The sequence below is a fragment of the Melospiza georgiana genome, chromosome 3 (genome assembly GCF_028018845.1).
Source record: "Melospiza georgiana isolate bMelGeo1 chromosome 3, bMelGeo1.pri, whole genome shotgun sequence".
NCBI lineage: Eukaryota > Metazoa > Chordata > Aves > Passeriformes > Passerellidae > Melospiza > Melospiza georgiana.
In genome coordinates, this window is record NC_080432.1 from 99,259,322 (window position 1) to 99,286,500 (window position 27,179).

Sequence of the window (27,179 nt, forward strand, 5' to 3'; positions counted from 1 at the left end):
TAACAGGATCAATGCCATCATGTCTCTCCTATTCTTATTTGTGAGGCCTTAATTATAGGAGTTAATTCATAGAGTCTTCAATAATTTTGAATCCTCTCTCCGGCACAGTAAATTCAGACACCCATCTCATGGCCTCAGAGCACCTCATGCCTGCAATTTTGACTCCTTTAACTCAAACATGTGCACAATTGCAGAATTTTGTTACCGCAGTGTTAGCCACAACTTAAATGACTTTGAGCAGTAAAGTGCATGACAGCAACAGCTTCTTAAACATGATTTTTTAAAAAAAGGATAAAAAAATATTCCTGATAATGCAAAGTGTTATGTACACATAGAACAGAAAAGATTTCCTGTTGAACTGCAAGAGATAACTACAGATTTAAATTGTTGTCGCTATCAGTTGAGACAGTGGAGCAGTACAGAGCTGTAAGGCATGAACAGGTGGTTTGCACACCTTGTTTCAACCATTTATTTTTCCTTTCCCTTGTGTTTTTGTATTCTCTCTTTGTCTTTTCTCTTCTCCTGAGCACTATGTAATCTGCCAGCACTTCCTACCCCCACTTAGACCTGCAGGCCCTGCAGCCCCTGCCATCAGTTGGCTGTGCTCTGCACTGGGCCTTCATCATTTCCTCATTAGTATAACCTCAAGGCACCTTCTGACTGCCTTGCTACTCAGGAAAACTGCTGTTTCCTAAATAACTCCAGTCAAGAACGGAAATTTCAAATGGCCAGAGAGGCAAAGGCACTATTCTTTGAGGACTGTTTTAAATAGCGTGTAGCTTCTTCAAGTGTCCTTTAAAAATCCATAAAAAAACCTCATAACACCATTATGAGGCACTTTCCAGGGAATTAATCAAATCAGAAAGTACTGAGATCCTTTTAATTTAGGCATCATTGAAGATTTATTCACAAGCAAGCCACAATCTTTACTGGCATCCCTAGAGTGTGCCCCAGCGCAGAGATCTCACAAAGAGGGCACCTGCCCCACACCAGAGTCTGTTTGCTGTGCCTGCCATCACTTCCCAGCCTCAGGGAGAACTGGCACCACAAGGCTTCAGTACTCCAGATATTTAAACACACTCAAGGCAATCCTAGCACAATGTGAAATGGGATCAGTGTAAATTTACTCATTATGTTTTTGCAAGACAGGCAAAAATAGTTTCAAGAGAATTAGTGAGTTTTTTTCAAAATAATTTGATCTGAAATAATGTCTGGGGAGACCTCAGTGAGTGACAGCCTGTCCCAGCCCCAGATGGGACCACGCCTGGCTGCATTGCAGCACCAGGAGCCAGGGCAGGTTTGTGAGTGTGTGGATGCTGGTGAACATCTGGACAGATGTGGTGATGGGCAGGGGACAAGGAGAGAAACACAGGAAGGGTTCTTCAAGGACAAGACCCTGGGCTGGGTGACTACTGCAGCCCAGGGAAATTGTAGTCAGCTCCGTGGGTGGGTGGGTGAGTGGGTGAGTGGAACACAACTGTCCCAGGGCAGAGATGGGAAATCAAGCGAGGCCAGTGGAGCTGCTGAGCTCATGTGAGCGTGTCTGGCTCTGTTCATCCATGCAGCCAGCTCTGTACATGTGTACATGGTGCATCCTGTGCTCTGTACTGGGAAAAGCTGCTCAGCCTTGTCACTGCCTCAGTCTGGGGAAGAGATGGGGTAGCCTCACCTCCCTTGGCTGCTGGATTCAAGAACACCATCAGCTGCTTCTGAATCATTACATATTCTGTAGCTTGGTACTAAAGGTAAAAATAGAGGGGAAATGGCAGCTAAATTACAACACTGAGATGGATTTCTTTTAAATGCAGATCTACTCAAACCCTGCAATTTTTGGCTGGGACCAGTCTAGGACCTTCATGGAGTCCCTCTTACATGAGATGCATGTAATAACCTTAAGTTTTGATGCAGACATTCACAAGGTGACTGGAACTTCATCAATCTATAAAACATTTTAAATTCAGACCTTCTAGCCACAGGGTATATACTCATTGATTGTGCTGATGAAATAAGCTGGTGTTTTTAAAGTCTCAGATTAGTACTGTGAAAGTCAGGCACTAGCTCTTTGGACCATTTCCTATGTATACTCAAGTCTTTATCCAGAATTCAACTGAAATAAAATGTTCCTAAAGGTTAAAAATTAGTATTACTATTCTGCAAGAAATTCAGAAACAATTTTGCCAAAAATTCTACCTTTGTCAGAGCAAAACATTTTAATTGCAAGTATGTGAAAGTTTTTATTTCAATGAAGTTCTAAAAGCTGAAATGTATATTATACATAAACTGGATTATGCTGCCATTACAAATTGAGAAAAAGGTATTTCATGTTCACTTTTTTAATACTGGATTGCCCCAAAAGATCAATAAATCAATATTCACAAAGGTTTATGTGGAAGTAAAATATTGGATAATATTCTCTCAATAGAAAAAATAGAAAATGCTTTTTTTTAAAAAAAAAAAAAAAAGGCTTTTAGTACTTAAAAAACAAAAATCCAGTGTATAACACTATCAACTCAGCGCCACCGGTCAGTAGAGGCAAAAAAATAATAAGGCCATAACAACTCTTTCAAGGCTACAGCTTGACAGTGCTTCCTTCTGACACAGCAATAAGTTCTTAATTAAAAGCAGCTAGATTATATGAAGTTGGTTTATCCCTTTTCCTTTGAAAATACATATTTTCCTTTGAAAATATATATTTTATCCCAGTGAAGCAAAGAACTTTGCATACTCTTCTTTCTTCCTTTGAATTCACAGATTCATCAAAATGAAGGAAATAAAATGCATCAGAAAGAGAGGAAAGCAACGCAAGTCCTATACCAGATTTGAAATATGTAGAAGGTAGTGTTGAAAAAGTTATTTTACAGAGAGTAAGACCTTCTATTTTAAAATTCTGAGCTAAGGGTGGATTTAGTATCCTTGAAAAAAAGACTATTCTTCATAAATGCAAACTCATTCTGCAAAAGGAGACCACTGAGGACAGGTTGGATTTTATTTTTCTACTTTTCGAAGATAAAGTAAAATAAATTGAGGCTTTAGGTAAACATCACTGTTACAGTTGCTTAGCAACAGCTGGTAGAATTAGAGAGCATTGTACAGCTCAGGTAGATAAAAGGAAAGTGCTTATTTCATTGTTTGTGAAATACTCAAACAATAAAAGGAACGCTCTTCTGAGCTGCACTGGAACAAGAGCAACACAACCATAGGCAAACTACTCTGAAAATTTCTTTACCCCTCTTCTTCCAGACTCCTAGAACATACAGGATAATTGTCTGTACCAAATCTGATCACTTCAGCATTGTCACCTTGATTTCATTTTTTATTGATGCCTTTTATTGATGCCACTTTCCCAGACCACTTCACTGACAGCCTTGCTCACATGTCAGAATCTTACAGCAGCTTTTCTCTTTGTAATCTTTGTCACAGGATGCCTACACCATGAGGCTGAAAAGTGTACCAAGTGTACTTCAAGCAGTTTGGTTTTAAACTACTACTAAAGAACTTACTGTCAAAAGACCCAGTTCTGAAGACTAGGAAAAATCCATTTGTCTCATTGTAACTGCTCCATGAACATCATCTACATGAACTACTTCCTCTTCCCTGAAAGTTATTACTTTGTGCACCACTTCTGTTATCCAGAAGGCTTTCCAGCATTTTTTCCATTGTCCACATATAACCAGTCTTGAAAAGGTTTCATATTTGTTCACCCCTGTTACTTAAATTCATTCTTTCTTTGCATTTAAAACAGAGTGGAGTCAGCTGACATCAACTGAGGAGGACAAATACTATCTTCCAAATTAAGTGGCTAAATCATAATGAGGAAAAAGAATGAGTGACAATAAATTTTTTAATAGTCATTAGAGAAGTTTCGTTTTCAAAGATGGAAGACTTATTTTTAGAATTTAATTTGGAAAGATCAGATGACATTACATTAGCGTTTAATGTTAAAACCATAACTTTGTTAATAAAAGCACATTTTGCAGGAAGAATTTTATCCATGACGTTAATTATATTTTAAAAAATATAATTATATTTTATGGATCTATTGCAAGAAACCAGGAAACATTCTTCTGGATAGGTGCATTATTTCTCTGCAAATAATTGTGCTCTTAATTTAGATGTGAATTTTATACACAGCAGAATATTTGCACTATGCAATGCATATGCAAGAAAAAAGAATATAAATTAACATTGTAGCGGTATTGAAGCATTAGCAAAGTTAAATATAATCAAAACATAGGTAAAGGAACAACACATGAAGGCATAAATCAGGAATTTACACACACAAAACATATACAATCTATGACTTTCATTAACATCACCAAAGGTGGAACGATGCAGCCTACATACAGTCCCTCGAAATTATAAAATCAAAGTACAGCTGTGTGAGACACTCATGAGTGGAACTGAAATGATGTTTTCTAATAATCTTCATCATAGGAAATTTAGTACCTTATGTTTTGTATCGTACATATATGGTTACACAGTATTAAAGTAATTTCTTATTTTAGTGGGGCACTGGGATGGCATGAAGGGTGGTGCAGCTGCTGTGCCTCAGTCACGATGTCAGGAGCTAAGATTAATGCACAGCTATTTCAGACTGGAGTAGTTCACCACCATCTTGCGGCATCAATAACACAACTGAATGAGTAACTACAGGTCTGATTCAGCATTGCTTCAATCCTTTGGCCTGATCTACATTAACTCAAAATGGTGCCAAAATGCTGCTAGTGTGATTTGGTGCCCCCAGCTCATACTGGAGTAAAATGAGGAAGGAATAAGACATCTTTCTGCTTCATCACAAGATCTAGTTTTACTTCTCCCATATGAAAAAGTACAGCTTCAGTGTTAGGTTTTCCACTGTGTAAGTCTCAAGAAATTATTTATATTTGTAAATAATAGCAATTAATGTTGTGAACTGTAAGAAAAATGCAATCAGCATTAGCTTTAAGGTACAGCTGATTAGAATAATATATTAAAAATAGTGTATGTATAGTATGTCTATTTAATCATTAAACACCATCAGCCCACGCAAATGATTCAAATATGCTACAGAAATAAAAGAATTATCTCAAATAAATTAAGAGACTTAGATGATAGTACAAACTGAAACTATAAAGATTCAAGAATATGTTTATTACATAATTAAATTACTTCACCTAACAGAGCAACACTCCAATGATATCATACAAAAGTTTTTCATGGAATTATTATGGATGCTGGTTTTAAATACCAAATTGAAAAAAATCACCCAAATATTCAATTATTGATTAGAGATAAATGATATGAAATTGAAGAAACTGAACTTATTTCAGGCTTTTCATGCAGCCTGTGCCCCCACATAATGTGTCTACATCACAACACTCAAGGAATATTTCAGGGACTAGTCCTGAACTCAATTTCTCAAAAGGATTTCAAATCCTTGATTAAGGCATAATTGAAATACACAGAAGAAATCTACTCTTTGCAAGAATATTACAAGCAAAAGCTTATTATGTTCATTTTATGTGAAATAATGTACAAAAGAAAAAATCTGTCTGCATCACTGACTCATCCTCAGGAACCCGTGTGACTGACAGGAAATGCAGAGCCAGAAGCAGCACAGCAAGTGGATGATATTCATGTTGGCACTGCTAAAGCTGGTTGTGCCAGGGTGGGTGAAATGTGGGCTGATCTGCCATGTCAGGGCTGTGTCTGTGGTGCAGAACTGCTCTCAGACCTGTGAGTTATTCTGATGCCCATAGGCACTGCTTCCACAAAATGATAGGGAAATTCTCTGGAATATTTTTAATTTACCACTCATACAAGATACCTTTATGGTTCCACACATATTCTAATGCCAACAATTTTCTAGACAATGTTCAAATACAACATTGTGTGTTCTTTCTCTAGGCCTAAAATTATTTGCTTTGATGTTTGTGATAATCAAGTGACTTTAAAGAAAATAGTTGAGGAATGGGGGTGATGAAGGGTGGAAGGCATTGGTCCTGAGATCCCAGCCTTTCTGGGAGTTTATCTGACTATGGAAGTGTCCAGGGGTGTTATCACATACCCACTGAAGTCAATGCCAAGGATCCCCAGACTCCAGTGGCAGAAGAATCTACTTTGTAAATACAAACTCTAATAATTTGCATATCTGTCTTGCTTCTAGGAGAAGAAAATTCAAATGGGAAGATATTGGAATGGCTCAACAAAAGTGCACATGACTTTGGGAGGCTGCACATGGCCTTCAACAACAGCAGGATGAGAATCTAAAATATTGGCTTTCACTTATGTTACATCAGCCTGCATTATGTCATGCTGTCTCACATCTCATCTGACAGGCACATTTCTGTTACAAAACATAAGACAGAGAAAACAGCAGTGATTTGAAAACATGTTTATGTTAACTGAGGTGAATAGTGAATAGTCAATTAGCAGATAACATAAAACAAGCTCTAATTAGTTAGAAGATTCTTGTCCAGAAGAACAAAAAGCATTATCAATTCCACTATTTTTATACAAATAAATTTACATTATGAATTCAAGAAGCACTGTAATAGGTATTAAACTACAGTTGTATGATTAACTCTTGAAAGTCTGCAAGTGCTCACTTCTGCCATGCCCTTAGCCCACCTGACTCCCAGTTCACCCTTCTATCTACAACTTTCCTTATTCAGGGAGGAACGTGATCATGTGTATATGAAAACACTGAACATATGGATCCTGTGGTAGAAATTCTAAAATTAAATTGTCCACAATGGCTTGCAGGACAGACAGCAAAGTGTTGTGTGATGATTCAGCTATATTATTGACTATTTAAATTAATAATTTGCTTTAGCTGCAAACATAACATCTTTCTGTCATGGCAACCTATACCTGAAGTTGTGTAAGTCAAGGTATAGTCGTGAGCTGCAATCATCCAGTTCATACAAACAATGTTCTTACAATTTCACAGAAAAAATCTGAAGCATTAATGTATTTTGAAAACAAATTTAAGATTCACAGCATTGTATAGTTTATAACCAAAATCTGGTCATAAAATACCACATCTATTATATATAAAATTATTCCAAATTAAGCAAATAGTGTTTGTGATCCCTGTCATTTGACATAACAAGTGTTTTCCCATGCTTACATTTATGAAGTGTTTATTCTGTAGGCTATGAAAACAAGTAGAGCCAGCAAACAGAACATCAAAGGTCACACACAAAAGTGTTACCACATAGAATTACAGTACTTGAAGAACAAGACACACCCACCCACACTTCCCTCAATTTGGGTTATTAATAAAAAAAAACCAACTTCAACAAACAGGTTTATTATTAAATATCTTTGACTTATCTCAGTTATTTATCTTCTGCCCTCTTTAAGCCAACTGTCTTTGTGTCACACTCTGCAGATTTTCAGTTGATACAAGCTGGCATGTCTTCACCAGCTACATCACATCGGATCAGCTGTAACACCAGTTGAATTTGTAACTCATACAATGATTCTATCTCCTTCATTCCTTTCTTCCTGTCTTCCTTCCTTTTTCAAATGTGTTTTTGGCAATGACATTTTATTATTTACTCTCTAATGTGATCTTCTTAATGATACTCTACCAATTACTTTGCTACTTCTATGCTTCTGAGACAAACCCCTGTATAAATGAGCAGTAATCAAAGCAAGTGCAAGGAAGAGGTCTGTTTATTGCATTTGTTAAGTCTTTTTCCAGATTATTTGTCTGTTTAGTTGCATGATGGATTGAATAGATGCTGAATTTAGCTGTATTTTCACTTGCTTTTGCTATGTGAAGAGCTGCATGGAGACTGTGATACTGAGAAATTCCATTTTGGCACAAGTACAGTAATGCTGTGCCAAGGCCATCTGAATTTTGCACACATAGCAATGGGTTCCAAGCTACCTATTAGAACTCAGGAGAACCATGATGAAGGAACTGGACTGTTGGAGTAATTTGTTCATAAAACCATAAGAGTCAAAAGACAGCAGAATACTAAAAATTATTAGAGGGAAAATAAGAACTTTCATTAAACCATGCTTAGTTTGCTGCCTAATCTGCAAGATGTACAAAAGTTCAAGCCCACTATCTTATCAGAAAAGGTGTAAACAGGAACTAAAAGGATGATTAAAAGCAGGAAATAGGTTCTGCACAGGGAGCCTAAATAGACTGATTTTTCAGTCTGCAAAAATGACTGCTGGGAGCAAGGGTGGGAGAGGTTTATGGCATGACAGGGTAAGAAAATTTTTTTCTGTCCTGTTTTTAATTTCTGTTTTCACTCCTCAAAATACTCCTTCTGTTAAGTTCAAACCAAAAGGAGATATATTTTTCACTTAGTATATAAATAAACATTGGAACTCATTTCAACAAGAAAGCAGTTAGACTAGCAAAAGGGAAATTAGCAAAAGCAAAAAAAAAAAGAAGAATGGAAGATACATTAAGATCATTTTAAAAGGAAATGTAAACCTCTAGCTTAGCAAGTCTCTCAGGAACACAGACCTAGAAGTATCTTTGAAAATATGCCTAAATTCTTAGTTTTTCTAGACTTCTGCTATTAGTCAGTGATATATAAAATGCACCAGACTCTGGATTTTGGTCCGCTCTACCAAGTGGGAGGTATCACTGAGGAGGGATAGACCTCCAAGCATCAAAGGTCATCCATGCCAGATTCTGAACACTCAATAACAGGTTTAATGTTTTAACACTTTGGTTCTCTCTTTCATTGAAAGGCTCTAACAAGCTGCACATTATTAAGGAGAATATTTGCCATTCTTACCCTTTACTTTTATTGTCTTCATGGAAAATATTTACATAGCTATCTACAGTGGTTCCCTTTTCTTTGTAAAATCTTTGCCTTTTTTTTTTTTTTTTTTCAAAATGAAAAGAAGCATTATTAATAGCCAGGCTGATCAATAGTTATAGTACTTGATCAATATTAATAACAATAGTAGCTATTACTGAATTTCTTGAACCACATATTTATAGCAAAGAGGATTTTCCAATTTCTCATTAAGCATTTGTACTATGTGAGCTTTGGCAGGCCTAATATTTATGTAAAACATTTTTATTATTGTTTGTCTCAGTAGGAAGCAACTGAAAGGAATACACATGGATTAGACTGCCACCATGAGACTGCACTGAGCAATAATTCATGAGGAAACAATAGTTTGTAAGAATATAACAGTTTGGTCCTTGATTTTTACAGATCCTGTTCACTAAACATCATCTATTAATCATCTGCCTAATTTGTACTGAATCTTCCAAATAGCCATCTTGATGCATTTACAGACACTGTAAGTTGTACAACGACCTTGGAAACTTCATTTGGGACATTGACATTCACATGAGAATGATATAATTTCTTTGCTGGACTAGCCGGACTATCAGCAAGTTACAAAAGGCCACAAAAAATTTTAAACACAGTAATTTTTCTGAAAGTCTTTCCCCACAAAGACAAAAGGTTTTGTGAATAATGAAGAAAAGAACCACACATTCTTCTCATAAAAGAAGTAAATTTTTGGTACTACAGGTCAGGTCTTCAATCAGCCAATTAAGAAAGTTGTGAAATAATTAGACAATAGGTAATTTCACAGTGGGAAAATGTGTCTGGAACCTTGAAATACTGGGTTTGCATGGTGGGAAGATACTCCTTGAACCAAAAACTTCCATGAGACCGCTGTTTCCACATATAGCCTTCTTGAAAATATTTACCTTTCAAAACCAGTAGTGACTGAAATGATTGACAAAGTATTTGGACAAAACTGGTTTTGATCCTTAGCAGACACATTTTCCTGAAGCTGTACACAAGATGTGTGGTCAGAACTGTGTATGCCCAAAGTAGAGACAGGAGCTCACCTCTCACAAAGATAAAAATATTTGCACAGAGCAGTAAACAAGAGAGATGGTTGCAATTAACAAAACTGGGTGAATCAGCAAATTAAGCAGGCAGATGATGGTGATACATTCCTGCAGATTTAGCTTATATATAAGAGCTGATAATCTGTTTAATTTGTGACAAAGCTGTTTTCATTTCAGACTGAAAATAAAGAAAGATTTTTTAAGTGCAAGGTTTTGAGTTTTTTCAGTTGGAGTATTTTTTAATGTTTCAAGCGAGAAGATCTTGATTTCCTCTCCAGGATGACAGTTCTATGTTCTTACTAACCTGACTGGTGAATTTTTCTGCTAGCATAAAGGTGGTTTTTGATTCTATTTAGCACTTAAACCAGTTGCAAATAAAAGCTTTTTTCAATGGAATTCTATTCATACAAATATTTTGATTTGAGATCATACAGTATTCATCAAGGATAAATGCAGTGATGACATTTTTGTATTGCCCTTACTGCTGGTGCTCATTAATTTTTTGAATTTTGCATCATTTCTTAGAAGAGTGGCATGACATGTTTTAAGGCTATTTTCTCCCAATTCCTCAACAAACATTAAAATTTATTATTTCTCTTGGGTATTCTAGTAAAATAGCTATTTCTTTTTCTATATCTATTTCAGAAAAAAGCTGCATGCTTCCAGTTTCTTTGGACTGGAGAGATAAATGGTACCACAGAGAGAAAGAGGGGCTGTTTTACCAAAAACCACCATAGTGTGCATGAGTGTTACACACACACACACACTCTCTCTCTCTCACACTCACACCCTCCAGTCACAGAATGGAAAAAATTAGGAAATGCTGAACTAGAATAAGTGGGACAAAGAACTAGATCCATATGCAAAGGCTGTGACAGAGAAAGGCAAAAGATTTGTTTTAGGTTTTGGGGGCTTTGTTCTCAAAAGTCTGAGAAAAAAACATAAATATATGCCTAAATCCCATTAAAAAAAAAAAAAAAAAAAAAAAAAAACAAAAAAAACCCCAAAAAACAAAAAACAAAAAACAAAAAACAAAAAAAAAAAAAAAAAAAAAAAAAAAAACCAAAACCAAAAAACCCCCCAAAAATATATAAACATAGATGGTGCTTCTTTAGTTATGCATGCTGACAGTCTTTAGTTTTATAATCACATATCCATACTTTTTAAATTTTCTCCTTCACATCCAGTCTCCTTCCATTCCTTAACCACTTCTCTTTCTTTGTAAACATTCTCCAGTTCAATGTCATTTTTGTTCTCTCCTAAAAAAACCATGTTTCTTATTTTTCATACAAATAAGCTGCTTTAAAAATAGCAGGTAACTGAAAATAAAATCTAGAACTTTTAGTTAGGTCATTGCAACTTTACTGCTTCACTTTTCCCTAATTCTAATATTTACTATGATAGAAAATTTATGCAAGTAGATTAATTACATTTATCCTTTAAAGAGAGATCGATATTTCCCCACAAAGAGAAATCTGCCAGGAATGTATCATTCATTAAATGTTATGGAAAATTATGCAAAAAATTCTACTTCCCCTATAGAGTTTAGGCAACTGCCTCAAAAACTACATGCTGACCAAAGCTGCTCAATTATGCAGACCTCACACTTTTCAAAATCTTATGCTAGAGGAAACCTATGGGGCAATGACCCCTGTGACAATTAAACACAAGTTTGAGTTCACAGAAAGGTTTGGGTCAGAAAGGCCACTTAGTCCACCCCTCCTTCATAGACAGGGACACCCTCTATTTGTTTGCTCAAAATGCCATCAAATCTTGAATACTTCTGGTGATGGGGCAGCCACAGCTTGCCTGGGAAACCTGTTCTACTGCCTCACCACTGCCATCATAAATTTTCTTCCATTACATCCACCATCTTTCAACTCAAAACCATTGGCCCTTTGCCTGTCACTACAGGCTCCGGCGAAAAGTCTTTCTCCTTTTAATAAGTCCACTTCAAGGAGGCTTAAAGCCACAATAAGTTCTCTCCAGAGCCTTCTCCAGGCTGAATAACCACAACCCTTCTCAGCCTGTCTCCATAGGAGAGGTGCTCCAGCCCTGCAATAATTTCTGTGGCCCTTCTCTGGACCTGCTCCACCAGGTCTGTGTTGTACCCTGGTGCTGGATGCAGCACCCGGGGGGTGTCACAGGAGCAGTGTCACCTTCCTCAACCCACTGCTCACTGCTCTTTTGCTGCAGCCCAGGACATGGTTGATTTGCCATGCTGCAAGTGCACATTGCCAACTCATGTCCAATTTGGCACCCACCAGTTCCTGAGTCCTTCTCCTTAGGGCTGCTCTTTCATCACACAGTTGGAAGACCTGGATTCAAGCCTACTTCCTAAACAATTTCTGAATTTTAACTAATGACTCTCCAAGACAGAAGGCAGAAGATTTGAGATCCAGGATGAAATCTAGGCCTTTTTCCCACTAGCAGCGTTTCAGTTGAAGAAACCTGGAAACAAAATTGGGAATTTAAAAACTGTAAAATGTTTAGAATGCCTCAGCCATTATTGTAAGATAAAGTGCCTGTATTCCAAGGGAGAAAAGTGTGGTACTCAGCTGTCTAGCATTTCTACTTACAAAGGATTTCCTAGAGCTACCCTTCATGTCTGTAATGTATATTCAGATCAACATAAATTAGGTCCACATGGTTTGCATAAACTTTGTTGTCTTTGATGAGGTATTTTTTACACGACACTTAGAAAATTCAGCCTCACTTTTATTCATAGCTGCCTAGACAAGAAGCTCTAGAAATAAACCCCAAATATATATTACTAGTTAGCAAATTTTGCTGCCAACATTTTCCTTTTTTTTTTTTACTTATCGTCCATACCCTAGAGACTAAACAATGCCAGGTTTTTGCTTTATATTTGCTTTTGTTTGGTTTTCTAATGAAAATAGAACATGTACAAATATGCAATATGAAGATATAAAAAGTCTCATTTTAAACTTAACAACTCTGTTTTATTCCACAAAATTCAAACTCTCTCATGAGCAATGTTTTCCCTTTATCATGTATCATTTAATCTGCAACCACAATTTGCTCGTCATCTGCAACATATTCTAAATATATTGCTTCAAATTACTTCAATCCTATTCCATCTGCAATTTATACAGCTATCAGGCCAACTGACCCCATCCTACAAAAATTTAAGGCCTTCCTCAATGTAGATAATTTCTACATGTTTTCTTTTTCCCATTATTGGTTTGGAGAACTTTCTTCCAACTTCACTGAGTGGTGGTGATTTACTAACACATAACTGACACAAAATTGAGTCTTCCTCTGAACTCAGTAGCACAGTTTTCTGGAAGTCTTATAAATGTCAGATTATGCTTATATGTAAAATCATTGTGGACAAAACTACTCTCACTTAACTTTAACCACCCAAAATTAGTCACGTAATCTCAAGTAGTCATCAATCTCCCATTTTAGAGATAGAGGAGAATTTTAGAAGTGTGAATCATTCAATTTTGTCTTAGATATAAATTTAAGAAAGATATGAATCACCTATAAATGCCATTCTCCATTGTCTTTTTAACAAACTGAGATCAGACTAGATGTCTAACTCTTATGTGGTTACCTGACAAGATGCTAAATAGCACCTCACCTTTCCAACTTAGCAATATTAACATTTAACTATGCATCAAAATTAGAAAAGACAATTCATTCCAATCCTCCCTCTAGGAAACCTTGTGCTCAATTTGAGCATGGAATTGACCCATTACTGCTGAAAAACCTTTAAGTACTTCTGTGGGCTCTGTGACATTTATGCAATGATTTAATTTTATCTAATATATACACCCTGACAACAATTTTCTATAGATCATTTTCTCACCAGAAATTATAAGCATTCTATCAAAAGGAATTAACACCAAAAGATTAGTATTATTTTCCTAAATTACAGAGACAAAATTGATTGCTAAGTACATTAAAATTGAAAGGGAAATCCTTAGAAATCTTTATTTGCTGGGAAACCAGCAGTAATATGCTTAATTTAAAGCAAAAGAAATATGTTTAATTCAAACTTTATAATTTTAAATCTCCTTCATGTAAGTAAATATAAAACACATTTATGAGATCTCCCTCTAGAAACGTGTATAATTAAGTGGATATTTATTAATGTTGAGAAAGAATAAAAAAATATTATTTGCTCCTACATTAATGTTAGTCTAATTTACTAAGCAGAGACTTCTCCTTTGATGGGAGAAGTTGAAAATCTGTATTAATTGTATTTTAAAGTACTGGGGTTTTCCTAGTCTATAATCTTTAAAAGAAGAAAGAGCTTTACCTCTTGGCTTTAACCCTGTGAAGGCATACCACAGCTGCAGCAACTGAGCTTTCTGAGCAACTTTTTAAATAGAAGCAGTAGAAAAATTGCTAAAAATGTATGCATTTCTACATATAGTGTATATATATATATATATATATATATATATATATATATATATATATATATATATATATATATATATAGTGTATATACATGTGCGTGTGTATATATATACATCACACACATGAATATTCAGGACTATGTTGGAAACAAAAACTGCATTTATAAAATGGTTTTCCCATGTAAAAGACTTCTATGTATAAGAGCCTCTAAAAGAGGCTTTTCATAATGGAAACGATTTCAAATCTTCTCTTTTGATTTGTAGGAATACTTTGTAATTGACTTCAAAAATAAATTGCTTATTAAATTATATTGCCAGTACCATATACTACAGTTAGGCATTAAGATCACTTCTGTCAAAGCATTTTTATTTTGACAGTATGAGAAATGTATCAATTTCAACAGCTGAGAAAAAAAGGATCAGCAAAAATCAAAATTTCTGACAGCCCAGGAATAAACAGAAGAGAAACAACTTGGCAATTTTTTCTTTCCATAAAAATGAAACTAAATAAAACTAAACAGGGACACAAGGATGAGGAAGTGATTAATCACTGCACATCCGTTAGGATTGCAAAATTTAAAAATCAGTCTTTAATAAAGGAAGGAACTAATTTGAGTTGTAAGGGAATCTAATCTTATGTTCTTGTTGATGTTCACTTTGATTTGTAAGTTAATTTCTATTGTTCTGTGTATTGATCATGTTTTGTATAGAGAGATGGTGATCAAGTTGTTTAAGTGAGAGCTTTCTTCTCAACTGCATCTCACTGTTCTTGATTTGAAAATTCATTCCGTGCATCAGAAAAGCTGTGTAAGTGCACTGTTTACAAAAATAGTAATGTGAAAATCCCTCATGCATAGTCAAGTCTCTTATGTATTGAGGATTATAGGAAAGATGCTGAGCCCTGCTGTCCCATTAATGATAAAAGAGTGGAAAAAATCTGTGCTTCCTCCATATTTAAAAGAGCTTTCCCAGCTTTTTTTTTTTCTTCTTTCCAAATTCCATAAATTCTGTGACACCATCTGACCATGGTAACATACAGTGAAAAACAGAAGGTAGAGACAATGCATTACAAACCAGATTTTCACAGCTGATATATGCTGTGGCTTTGCTTACTACATGGAATTCCTCAGCAGTGTGAATATGAGGAATATTGTGGTGCCTCAGTCAAATATTAACACTGAAATTACCATGTACATAACTTTTTTGGTATCTGAAGCAGTGGTGTGAGTTATTAATCTATGGAGGACAGGGGATTTGTCCCTATCTCCTAGCCAGTAGAAGGCCTTGCTCCTTCTGACAACCAAATACTGAAAATTCTAAAGTAAGAACCCAGGTGAGTGATACATGTAGGTGTAGGGGTTAGTCATGCTTCAGATGATATGCTGGAATTCACAGCAATTTGGAAGATTTCATGGAATTTTAAAATTTCTCAGGTTAGAAAGGACCTTCTAAAGATCATCTAATTCCAATCCCCCTGCCATGAACAATCCCCCCATGGAACATCTTCCACTAGGCCAGGTAGGTCCATGCCCCATCCCACCTGTCCCTGATATTTGCACAGGATCATTTGAACACGATCATGTATTCCACTGTCTGGTGAGCTTGCATAGCTGGCAATAGAGAACTACAAATTCCCTCACCTCTGAGCAGGTGGAGGTGGTTCAGATGTTTCCTGCTTGCCATAGGGCCCTTTACAGAAAGGACTGGCTCGTTTTGTATGTTTCAGGTACTTTGTCACTGTCGTAAATAAAAAATATTGTGTCTACAGCACAATAAATTTACTATTAATACCTTGAAAACTTTGAAGCCCTGACTTGGTAATGAGAAACCATCAAAGTGGAAAGCCAAAAAGAACCAAAACACCCTAACAAAAACTGAACTTCTGGATCTGGAGCCACCCAGGAAGGGGTAGTTCAACGCCCTGAACCAGTCCCAGTACCTCCAAATAGAAAGAGAGGTCTGCCGGATCCCTGGGTTTAATCTCTCATATTGATTGCTTCGCATGTTTCTGAAGTTTTTTGCATGTAGGGAAATCATATATTTCCTATGTGTCTGATAAGATGTGTATTTCTTTCAGAAAATACTGTTCTAGTAATGAAATATGCTGGTTTCAGACCAAAGCACAAGGCCAAATAACCTACAGTCACTTATGTGTTGAGTCATAAAATATTTTTCTTATCTCTGAGCACAGATACTACAGACACAGGTATCTAGCCTAATACTTTCTCTGGAAGACTGAGAGATTTTTATTGAGGTTACTAGAAACTCTACAGTCTTTATTATCAGCTCTTGCTTACTGAGCAGATCTTTTCTCATCAGCAAAACTACTCATTTGAATGGGAGATTCAAGATTAAATAAAGTCTATAACCTCTTATCAATATCAAGGGAAAGACCTAAAAATTAGTACTAACAAAACCACTTTTATGAGTGTATTGCTATATCACATATATAACTTTGTCCCCTAAAATATAGCTGTCTTCCTCTCTTTATAATCATAATTGTTCTCTTATGACATAACTACAACTATTTTAAATCTATTTTCAGACCCAAATGCAAATATGTATAAAATCTCACAGGTTATTAGGAGATTAGCAATGTAAGAATAGTAATTTTGGTAGGGAAAAGTAGCATTATTTTTATGATGTTTACCAAAAGCTGAAAAGTGCAGTCAAATTTTTGTACTATAGATATTTATAAATGGCTCAGAAATTAAATTAGAAAAACAGAAAAGAAACTCCAAGCTAAATGGAGGTTGGAAAAATTTTCTTCTTCCAGATGCATTGTCATGTTTAACCTAGTACAAGAGACTCCTGCTAAAATGGCAAGCCTGTTTTCCTTCTGCATTCTTTCCTCAACCACTTTCCTCACCCTGTTTTTAGAGATAACATTGCCTTGTCCATTCAAGGAAAAGCTAAAAAATTTTTCAGACAATTAATTTCCATCAGGTCACAGAGCTAAGGAAATTCAACCCATCACCTTATGATGAAGCACAGGAGAAGGAGCAGAGGATGCTACTTTGTGGCTTGGACTAAGACAATATAGAGCATAAATTGAATTCTTATTTTCAGTTTAAAAGCTATAGTTATTATTTAGAAAACTGAGTGCAAAAGAGTCATTATGTATGAAGCACGCTGAAAACTCTTAAGACTATTAATTGCTCTAGTGAGCAGGTGTGAGAGACTGAAAACAGAGGCAAAGTTAGAATAAGGCATAAAACCACTGGACACTGAAACTGTGGACATTGGTGTCCAGCAGTTGTGAATTTTAGGTCATCAGATTTTGAAATGCACTCAGTAAGCTTCCTTCAAGAAAATAATTGACAGGTTAGGGATAATTATTTTCTGAAATAACAATCTCACCCTGGTAAATGTGTATTTTCATACTTAGTCTGTTGGTGGCATAAACTCATTTCACTCACTGCAGTTCTCAAGTTCACATGTATCGGTTTCATCCTATGCACTTATAATACACCATTGAGTCCAAAATCCTCCTCTGGCAAATGAATTCAGTTTCTATATGAAATGGAAAATACTACTTTAATCCAAAGTTACTTTCTGAAGCTTTTCCAAAATACATACACAAAATAAATAAATCTGTAAGTGGTCAGAAGAGAATGGACATGGCAGTTTGAAGAGAGGCATAGCAAAATAAGTTGAAGTAGTTTCAGGTAGGTAGGTAGGTAGGAAGGAAGGAAGGAAGGAAGGAAGGAAGGAAGGAAGGAAGGAAGGAAGGAAGGAAGGAAGGAAGGAAGGAAGGAAGCTTCCTAAAAATGAAGCACTGTTTTTCATTTACAAATTAAGAGACAGTTTTAACACAGAAGATCTACCATTACATTTACACCCCAATTGTCACATAAATTCTGCACCAACATAGTGAAGTCTTTCAAAAATGAGGAAAATATACATGCAAATTAAACAGTGACAAAATCTTTAAAGAATTTAATATTTAAAATTAATTCCTAATCACAAGTATAGAAGATAGCATTAAACCAAGTTGTCAGAATTCAAGAATCACTAAAAAGTATTTCCACACCAAAACTCAGATCAAGAAACTGTTACACTCAATGAGATTATGCATATCTTTTCATCAGTTCGGAACCATGGGTTCTCAAGCATTTCTCACAGAGGCAGGGCCAGTTTCAGTGCTCCCCAAGTATGCTTGTCCCTATATATATGCAAAAATACTAATTTTGAATCCTTGTAACATAAACTATATCTTTAATTCTGATTAAAGAGAACCAAGAATAACAAACAAATACTATTTTAATCAAGTCAGTACTTCAAATCACATGCCAGGGTGAATTCACAAAATTCTTCTGGCAGCACAATCAACACTACCTATGAAAGACGAAAAGGGCTCCCAAGCTGTTATATGTGATGACATGACCTCTTTCAATTAATGGATTCATATAGTATTGATTGCACAACTTTAGGCATTTAAATCAATACTGCAATCATATCCTGAACTCTCTTGTTCTTGCAGCACAGTTAATGGGAGACGATAAAACAAGACCTGCCTGTCTAGACTTATTCTATAGTCTGTTTACCCCTACTATGCAATTCTCCTATGTATTAAATTTCAGCTCACTGAAATATTGTGCCAAAACTTTTCATGTGAAGGCATATTAAAGTTATCTAATTATCAGAATAATATATTTTTACTTTGTTCTCAGGATAAAAAGTTGTTAAATTGAATTCATTTCATAGTCTTAAGATTTCCTTATTTTGTTCTGTCAAAACATAATAGCAACTAGAAGCGTATTAATAGCATTATAGTAGTTCTACTTAGCAGTCATTTAGAGCCATTATTAATAGAAAGTTGGTGTACTTGTTTAACAGAGAAGTGTACAGCCTGCCTTCAACTCTCTGTGGGGATGAATAAAAGCGTAGCATGCTGTGGACTATGCCATACACTGGGACCAAGTCAGCATTATTATAGGCTTGAATACAATGATGCTGCCGAACCTATGTTGGCAATATTCATTTATTGTCTTCAAAAGATGAAAAATATTGCTTTCCTACACCTTTTAATTTATCACAGGAAAGGGATCAGCATTCAGAGTAACCTATAATAGCATATTAATAGCTATAATAGCATACTTAACTCTGTATCCTTGTGCTTGTGCTTCCACTGTCAGCCTATACTTAAGTACCATGTGGTGTATAACTGCTACAGAAATCCTTTGTCTATGTCAGAACAAATACTGATATAGATTTAAGTACTGATACCAGCATTTCCAGAAAAATATTACTAAACTGAACAAAGCTACTCTTAAGTTTTAACTTACAGTTCTTTTCCTAAGGAAGATTTAAAGGCCTTGAAACACAGAAATCATTAATAGATGTTAAAATTAGCTCATAGTGTTTTATCAATTTTATTACCATACTAATGGAGAGGGGGTGTTTGTACACTTTTGCCCAAGAAGCCAATCCAATCACCCTGAAAGGCATATTGAAGCTATTCCCTTCAATATACCTTTAAAATAATGCATTGCAATGCTTGTGACTCATCTACTCTTAGACCATTTCAGACAAAATCATGTCTCCGCACAAATACGTAACATGGAGATATACATATACCTGTGTACAATCTTCATCTGCTTGTCAAGTTTTTCTTTGTTTTGGTTTGGGCTTTTTGCAATTCATAAAATGTCATCCAGTTCATATGAAGCCCCATGCAGCAAAGCTAAGAATTTTTGTTAAACTCTGCACTATTTCCTCTATTACTAAACCTATATGTACATATATATAAGTATTAAAAAAACTCACAAGACTACATTTTGTTCACAGCTAGCTGTCTGGGCATTTTGGATGAATTAATATGACTTTTTGGAATATAGGAAGATATGCCCACAAAATTATTTCCATTAATAATGGGTCTGAGAGATGCGGAATACATATATTTCTTCATTTAATTACTGTGTTAACATCCACTGCAGAGACTTGTGCAAAACCTCAAGGATTTTAACTACTGGAGAAAATTTAATTTTCCTGATATTCCTTTCCCAAAAAATACTCATTTTTGGATGCTTTTAGCTTCCTTTTTGGAATAATTTGCATGCCCTGTTCATGCTTTTTCAATTGTTTCCTGCTATACTCCTGTTCTAGTTGAAGAATAATGAAGTAAGACAATTTTGATCCAGTGGAAGCTGTGTAATGTGTATTAACTATCCATGGAAAGCTCAACATGTCATTTTGAAAACGAATCAACAAAACATTCAATAGGATTCTAAAGGTTTCTCTCCTATAGTTACAGGTCGTTTCAGTTTATCAATGAAAGCAATTAACTAATTACCACAAACTTATAATTCTGTGCATGGTATGTTCAACAATACTAAGCCTTACCAGTCAAAAATACAAAAATAAAATATCCTTTATGTAGCTCTGCTCTTGCTGGCTCCCAGGACCTACTGAGGGTGGAAAAAAAAGAAAAGGAAAAGAAAAGCATGCTCTTAAAAACTAATGCTCACTAGCCTAATTAGTTAGGCTAATTACTTAGGGTAAGTAAAAAAAAAAAAACTCTGGAGGCCAGGTAATTAGAGTAGTAGTTCACTTGGCAGCTCATGCAAGTGTACCCACTGTGGCAAATCCAGGTTAGAGTCTTCATTTTCTCACCTTTGCTGTTATTTTAAATTGACTTAATTGGTTAAGCTGATTTAGCCAAAACAAGTTATGTGCATTTATCAAGACTTAATTGAGGAACTTAATGGAGGAACCTCAGCAAGACAAAGGCAGTGATGGCTCCTCTAAACTTGGCACTTCTGAGGCTGCACCTCAAATCCTGTGTTCAGTTCTGGGCCTCTCACTGAAAAAGACATTGAGGTGCTGGAGGGATTCCAGAGAAGGGCAATAAGGCTGGAGAAGGGTTTGTAACACAAACCTGATGAGGAGCAGCTGAGGGACCTGGGGTCATTTAGCCTGGAGAAAAGGAGGCTCAGGGAGAACCTTCTCCCTCTCCACAACTACCTGAAAGGAGGCTGTAGCTATGTCTCTTTTTATAGGTAAAAAGTAGCTTTCTAGGTAAAAAGTCTCTTTTTCTAGGTAAAAAGTGACAGGACAAGCAGAAATGGCCTTAAATTGTGCCAGGGGAGGTTTGAATTGGAATAGTAAGGAAAATTTCTTACCTGAAAGGGTACTGTGAAGGACTTGAACAGACTGCCCAGGGAAGTGACAGAGTCACCATCCCTGGAGCTATTTAAAAGATGCATACCTGTGAAACTAAGAGGCATATTTTAGTGGTAGGCTTGGCAGTCCTGGGTTGAAAGCTGGACTTGATCTCAGAAGTCTTCTCCAATCTAAACTATGATTCTAATGCTATAGCTTAACTACAGCCATCAGTGCTTTACTCTTTCCCCTCGCTGGGTCATTAGTAATCCAAAAGACCCTACAGATACCTTTGGTGGGGAGCGAAGGAACAAGGGGAGTGACAAATCTGGAAACAGCTGTGAAACAAAAATATTGAGATTTCAAATTGTTTTGAGGAGAAAAGTATTCCACAGAAAAATCCTTCCTTCTTTCCTTCCTTCCTTCCTTGGCCACTCTCAGAGTGACCAAGAATTTTCAGTCTGACTGCCACAATCATTCTTGCAAACAAATTGTCCTGAGAAATAATAATCACCAAAAAAAAATTATTTTTTATATAGATATAAGGAGCTTCCTTTAAGATGAATTTTATTCAACTGTAATGAACTACTGCAGCCCAGAAAAGGACTGAAGTATGCCAATATAAAATCTAGGCAATTCAATTTAAAACATGCAAAAAACTCCCTGACTATAATGCCTAATGCCTGAGTCTGTAGAGCGCTTAGATTTTCATCTCTTACCCTGACACCAAAAGGTGCATTAGTGTACAGTCCCAGAAGATCAGACACCCTCACTGAAGGCAGTATATGAATAGCTAAGGTTTTGGGTGATTTACAAACAAAACAACACAGTTGGACCCAGCTTGTCTCCTTTGAACATGCCTCCCACACACTGATAGCACTGAACTCAGCACAAAGCACAGTAATCACAGTCACTTTATATCTCAGTTCCATTGGGTATTTGCATAACAGCCTATTGGTTACAACACTCAGACTGTGTGGGAGGCTTGGGTCCTATTCTTGCCTCAACTTGATAGGATTAAAATTCAGATTTTTCATTCCTCAGCTACTATCCCCTCTGAAACACTTGACTTTTTTTTTTTTTTTCCATAAAAGGATTACTGCTTACCCACTGCAGGTCACAGAGCCAGAAATTCAAGCAAACCACAAAGAATCTGACTGCAGCCATGGGAAATTGGAGTCTCATCTTGGAGCATTTCCTCAAGAATGGAAAAGTCTAGGTTGTTTTCTTTTGACTTGGTTTGGGGTTTTTTTATTTTGGAATGTTTAAGATTTTCCTATGTACATGGATACTGAATAACAATCAAAATGTATGAAAACATTTAAATAGAGGTCACGGGTTTGATATCCAAAATCTGTCATTCCTTTCTGAAGTCCTCTGCGACACTTAACAACCAGCAGAAGCATAAATTCCCTGGCATTAATGCATCCAAACAGTGGTATATCACCACTTACAGTATAGCTAATTTACAATACTTTATCTTGCATTGCTTTTTATATAATGAACTATTGCTTACATCATCTCTGACCTTAGAGTACTAAAACAAAAGAGATACAAGAGTAATATTCTTCACCCCTGACAATATAAAAGACAATAAATTTATTTAATAAGGAAATCCTAGGATTTCCTTTTTTAATTATTTTTGCTTCCTAAGTTATCCTAGTGAATTTATATATATAATATCTATAACCATAAAGACTAAGTATAGAACAAAAATGGGGAAAACAGTGTAATTAGCAAATATTGTGCTTTTTTTCATTAGCATGGAAATAATTCTTGAAGGAAACATTGTGAAGAGAACGCATTTTATGCAGTTCATAAATGCATTTAATGAACTCCACCACAGATTTCATGACTAATATTTTAAATATCTTTCAGATGACTTTGATTTATCTGTATAATTCACTATTATTCATAAATTATCATAAAGTAATATTCTTGATGAGTTAGAAATTTCCTATATTAAATTTCAGGGTAAAATGTGGATCTGTAAACATTGAATCCCTACTTATAAGCTGATCTTTTTCTAGATCTGCAGTTTGTAAATAGTAACCTTAGAAAATCTTCAACTTTTAAGTCATGGATTGATACGTCTTTTTATAGTATCTTTGTACAAGAGTAGAAACATCATATGTTGTGGTGTGCTGTGATGTCCCATTTTGGCCTTCCAGGTCACTTTCCCAGGTGTGCCTATACTCTCTCCCTTCCCCCTTACTCCCATGCTGAGTGAGTCCTGTCAATCAGACTTAACATTCCAGCAAGGCGTCGTGTGGTTGGTCAAGTTCAAAGGATGCCACTCAGGCCCAGGGGTCATTGGCCTGGCTGGGTGTCATCTTCCCCTGAGACCCTGCCCCTCTCACCTGGTTGGTGGCTCACCTGTACCTCCCCTCCCCCTGTCCCTGAGCTTAAAAAGGTGATCAGACCATGTGGTCCCGGGTTCTGTTGGAGCAGTTGCTCACGTTCAGACCTCTGTAACCATGGAATAAACCTCTGGACATTAAACCCTCCAGCAGAATCCTCTCCTTTTTCTCTTCACCATCGCCTGAAGCTATCCCTCCTGAGGTAACGGGGTTCCTTACAAGCCTGGACTTGTTCAGTGCCCAGCTGCAACCACCAGCAAGCCAAGGTATCTCTGGGGTGATACACCGCAGTTGCTGCCTTTGGCCCAGCAGCGAGGGTCAGACTGGCCCAGGCACAATCTAACTGGTAATATTGGGAGCCTTTTTTTCCAATAATCATACGCTTCATAAAATTAGGTACTTTCCTTCTGTTTTCTGCCTTATCTGAATCAAACAGCACTGAAAAGGAGCTCTGTGGACAGGGACCTGGGGGTGCTGGTGGGCAGCAAGCTCACTGCGAGCTCACAGTGTGCTGCTCCTGCAGAGAAAGCCAGCAGGGTGCTGGGCTCACCGGGGACCAGCAGAGATTAACAAGCCATTGTCCCGCTCTGCTCAGGGCTGGTCAGGCCACGCCTGGGATGCTGTGTTCAGTTCTGCTCCCGCTGTACAAGAAGACGTGGACAGGCTGGAGGGGTCCAGAGAAAGGCCACAAAGATGATCAGTGACTGGGAAGTTTCCTTGTGAGAAAAGACTGAGAGAACTGGGCTTGTTCAGCCTAGGGAAGGGGAGACCTTGTCACCATGCTCCAGGACTGAAAGAGTGGCTACAAAGAAATTGGAGACTCCCGTTTTATAAAGACTCAAATAAAACAGGTGAGGGATAGACCCAAAAATACAGTTTTTCACAATGAGAATAATCAGCCATTGGCATAATTGGCCCGGGGAGGTGGTGGATGCTCAGTGTAGGGCACTTTTAAAATTCAGCTGGACAGGGTATTGGGCCATTTTGTCTAGACTGTGCTTTTGCCAAGAAATGTTGTACCAGATCATTCTTGAGGTTCTCTCCAACCTGGTATTCTATGACTCTATGGTTCTATGATGGATCTCTACAAATGAATAAATGACCAATGAAAAAGTCCAGTTTTTGATTTCTAGAATCTTGATAGAACCACAGAATTTAAAATGCAGCAAATTATCATGTGAATTTGAAGGACAGAAGATCCTGTACAACAGACAAATAGAGGATAGAGATTCTGTATACCTTTCTCCTCTTAATTTTTTTTGAAGGTAGTATTTTCAGTGTGTGCTGCTACACATTTATGAACCAATTTTACCACATCTGTCTTCCTATTGGTTTCATAGTAATTTTAGGCATAAAGACTGGCTATGCTCACCAGAAATCAGCAGAGATTCTTGGTATTTCTGTGCTTTATTTCTACCAGAATTACAATAAAAACTTCATTCCAATGGGATTAATTGAAAAGAGGGTGGTGTTTTCCCCTTCTTTTGTACATTTACATCAAGAATTGCAGCTAATGTGTAAGTCTCAATCTTCCCAATAAAGAAGTGTGTTAAGGAGACCTGCTCATGTAGGCTTTTGGCTTCACATATTGCAGAAGCTATTAAATTGACAGATTAAATTTAAAAATAGGATAGAAAACCTGTGATGTTAGATGGCCTTCAAGACAAATTTCACTGCCAGATACTCCTCCTACATTTAAGCTGAAGTGATTCTTTTATCTATTCCTTAAGATACACATTATGTCACTTGAGTATCTTCTTGGGCAATTACTTATCCAAGATTACAAATAACTGCTATTTCTTTGAAGTGCCACAACAAGCTTGCTATGTCTTTCAGGTGGGAGAAACCTCATCCCATGCTAAATGGTACATTTTATGTAGATGTTATTAAATGCTAAATGAAAATTTATATCAGCTTCAGTTAACCTAAAGAAGGCTGAGGAAACAAATCATTCACAATTTTACTGGGGATATATTTAAGAGGAATTTTTTCACATGACACACAATTTTATGGTGGAAATATTTTCCACATAATACCACATTTTATACACATATTGTTGAACAATAAAAACCCAGAACAGAATAATTTGTGAGAGAGCTCTGACAATGTCTGTTAAACGTAAATTGTCTACATGCAAACCACTCATAAAGGCAGTAAAGCTGTTTCTATTGTCAGTTGTTAGGACATGGTTTTAGCTTAAATGGAGCTTTTGCCTGAATTCATACATAAATTCATGTAGAGTTAAGATTCCATTATGGAAAGAGCATAATCTTACAATATTTTCAAATTTAGTAATATAAACTTTGAAATCTTTTCTACATTTCCAAGTCTTAAAAGAAACTCTGCAGATACCGATTGAAGATACAGAAAGGGATTATAAAAAAGTCTTTTTGTTTCCTAGCAAAAGAATTATGGAAATTCATTCCTTTATAGATTTTTTCAGTTTAATAAATCTACATCAGCAAGTGTTAAAAGATGCCATACCATTAATATATATGATGTTCTACCTTGGGAGTGGCTTTTTTTAACATCTTGATCAGTGACACAGTGAGATCAAGTGCACCCTCAGAAAGTCTGCAGATGACACAAACCTGAGCAGTGCAGTTGAAAAAACTGAAGGATAGGATTTTACTTGGAGGGACCTGGCCAAGTTTGAGAATTGGGCCCATGGGAACACGTACAAGTGCAAGGTCCTCTACCTGAGTCAGGGCAGCCCCAGGCATGAGCAAAGACTGGCAGAACTCATTGAGAGGACAAGGACTTGGATGTTCTTCTGGAAGAAAAGCTGGACATTATGTGCCAATGTGCACTCGCAGCCCAGAAGACCAAATGCATCCAGGCTGCATCAAAAGCAGCATTCCAGGTCAAGGAAGTGATTATCCCCCTGTGCTCAGCCCTATGTGCTGTATCCAGCTCTGGGGTCCCAGCAGAAGAAAGACATGAGTCTGTTACAAGCAGGTCCAGAGGTGCTCCCAGAGATGATCAAAAGGCTGGAGCACCTCTCCTATGAACAGGCTGAAAGAACTGGGTTTGTTCAGCATGGGGAGGAGAATGCTCCACGGAGACCTCACTGCACTCTTTCAGTACTGAAAGGGGGATTATTAAATAGAGGGACTTTTCACATGGATAATGATAGGACAAGGGGCAATATTTTTAAACTAAGAGAGGAGAGACTTTAGATTAGATTACATTAGGTTAGAAATTCTTTGCTCAAAGGAACTGCAACAGGCTGCCCAGAGGAGCTGTGGATGCCCATCTTCTGGAACAGTTCAAGGCCAGGTTGGATGGGGCTTTGATCAAGCTGATACAGGTGATGGCATCCCTGTCCATGGCTGGAGGGTTGGAACTAGATGTGATCTTTAAGGTCTCTTCCAAGCCATTCTGTGATGATTCTGTTTCTACCATCTTTGTATAAATACACTGTAACTCTTATTTCAACTCACCATATCACATTCAGGATCTACCTCTAAGGAGAATTTCTATCTGATTAGG

The 27,179-nt window shown here is 36.7% G+C and overlaps 1 protein-coding gene across 2 annotated transcripts in view; it reads right to left on the minus strand.

Annotated features, from left to right (window-relative positions):
- Window positions 1-27,179, minus strand: part of CSMD1 (CUB and Sushi multiple domains 1) — a 1,052,613-nt gene that overhangs the window by 843,942 nt on the left and 181,492 nt on the right. The window lies entirely within an intron of this gene.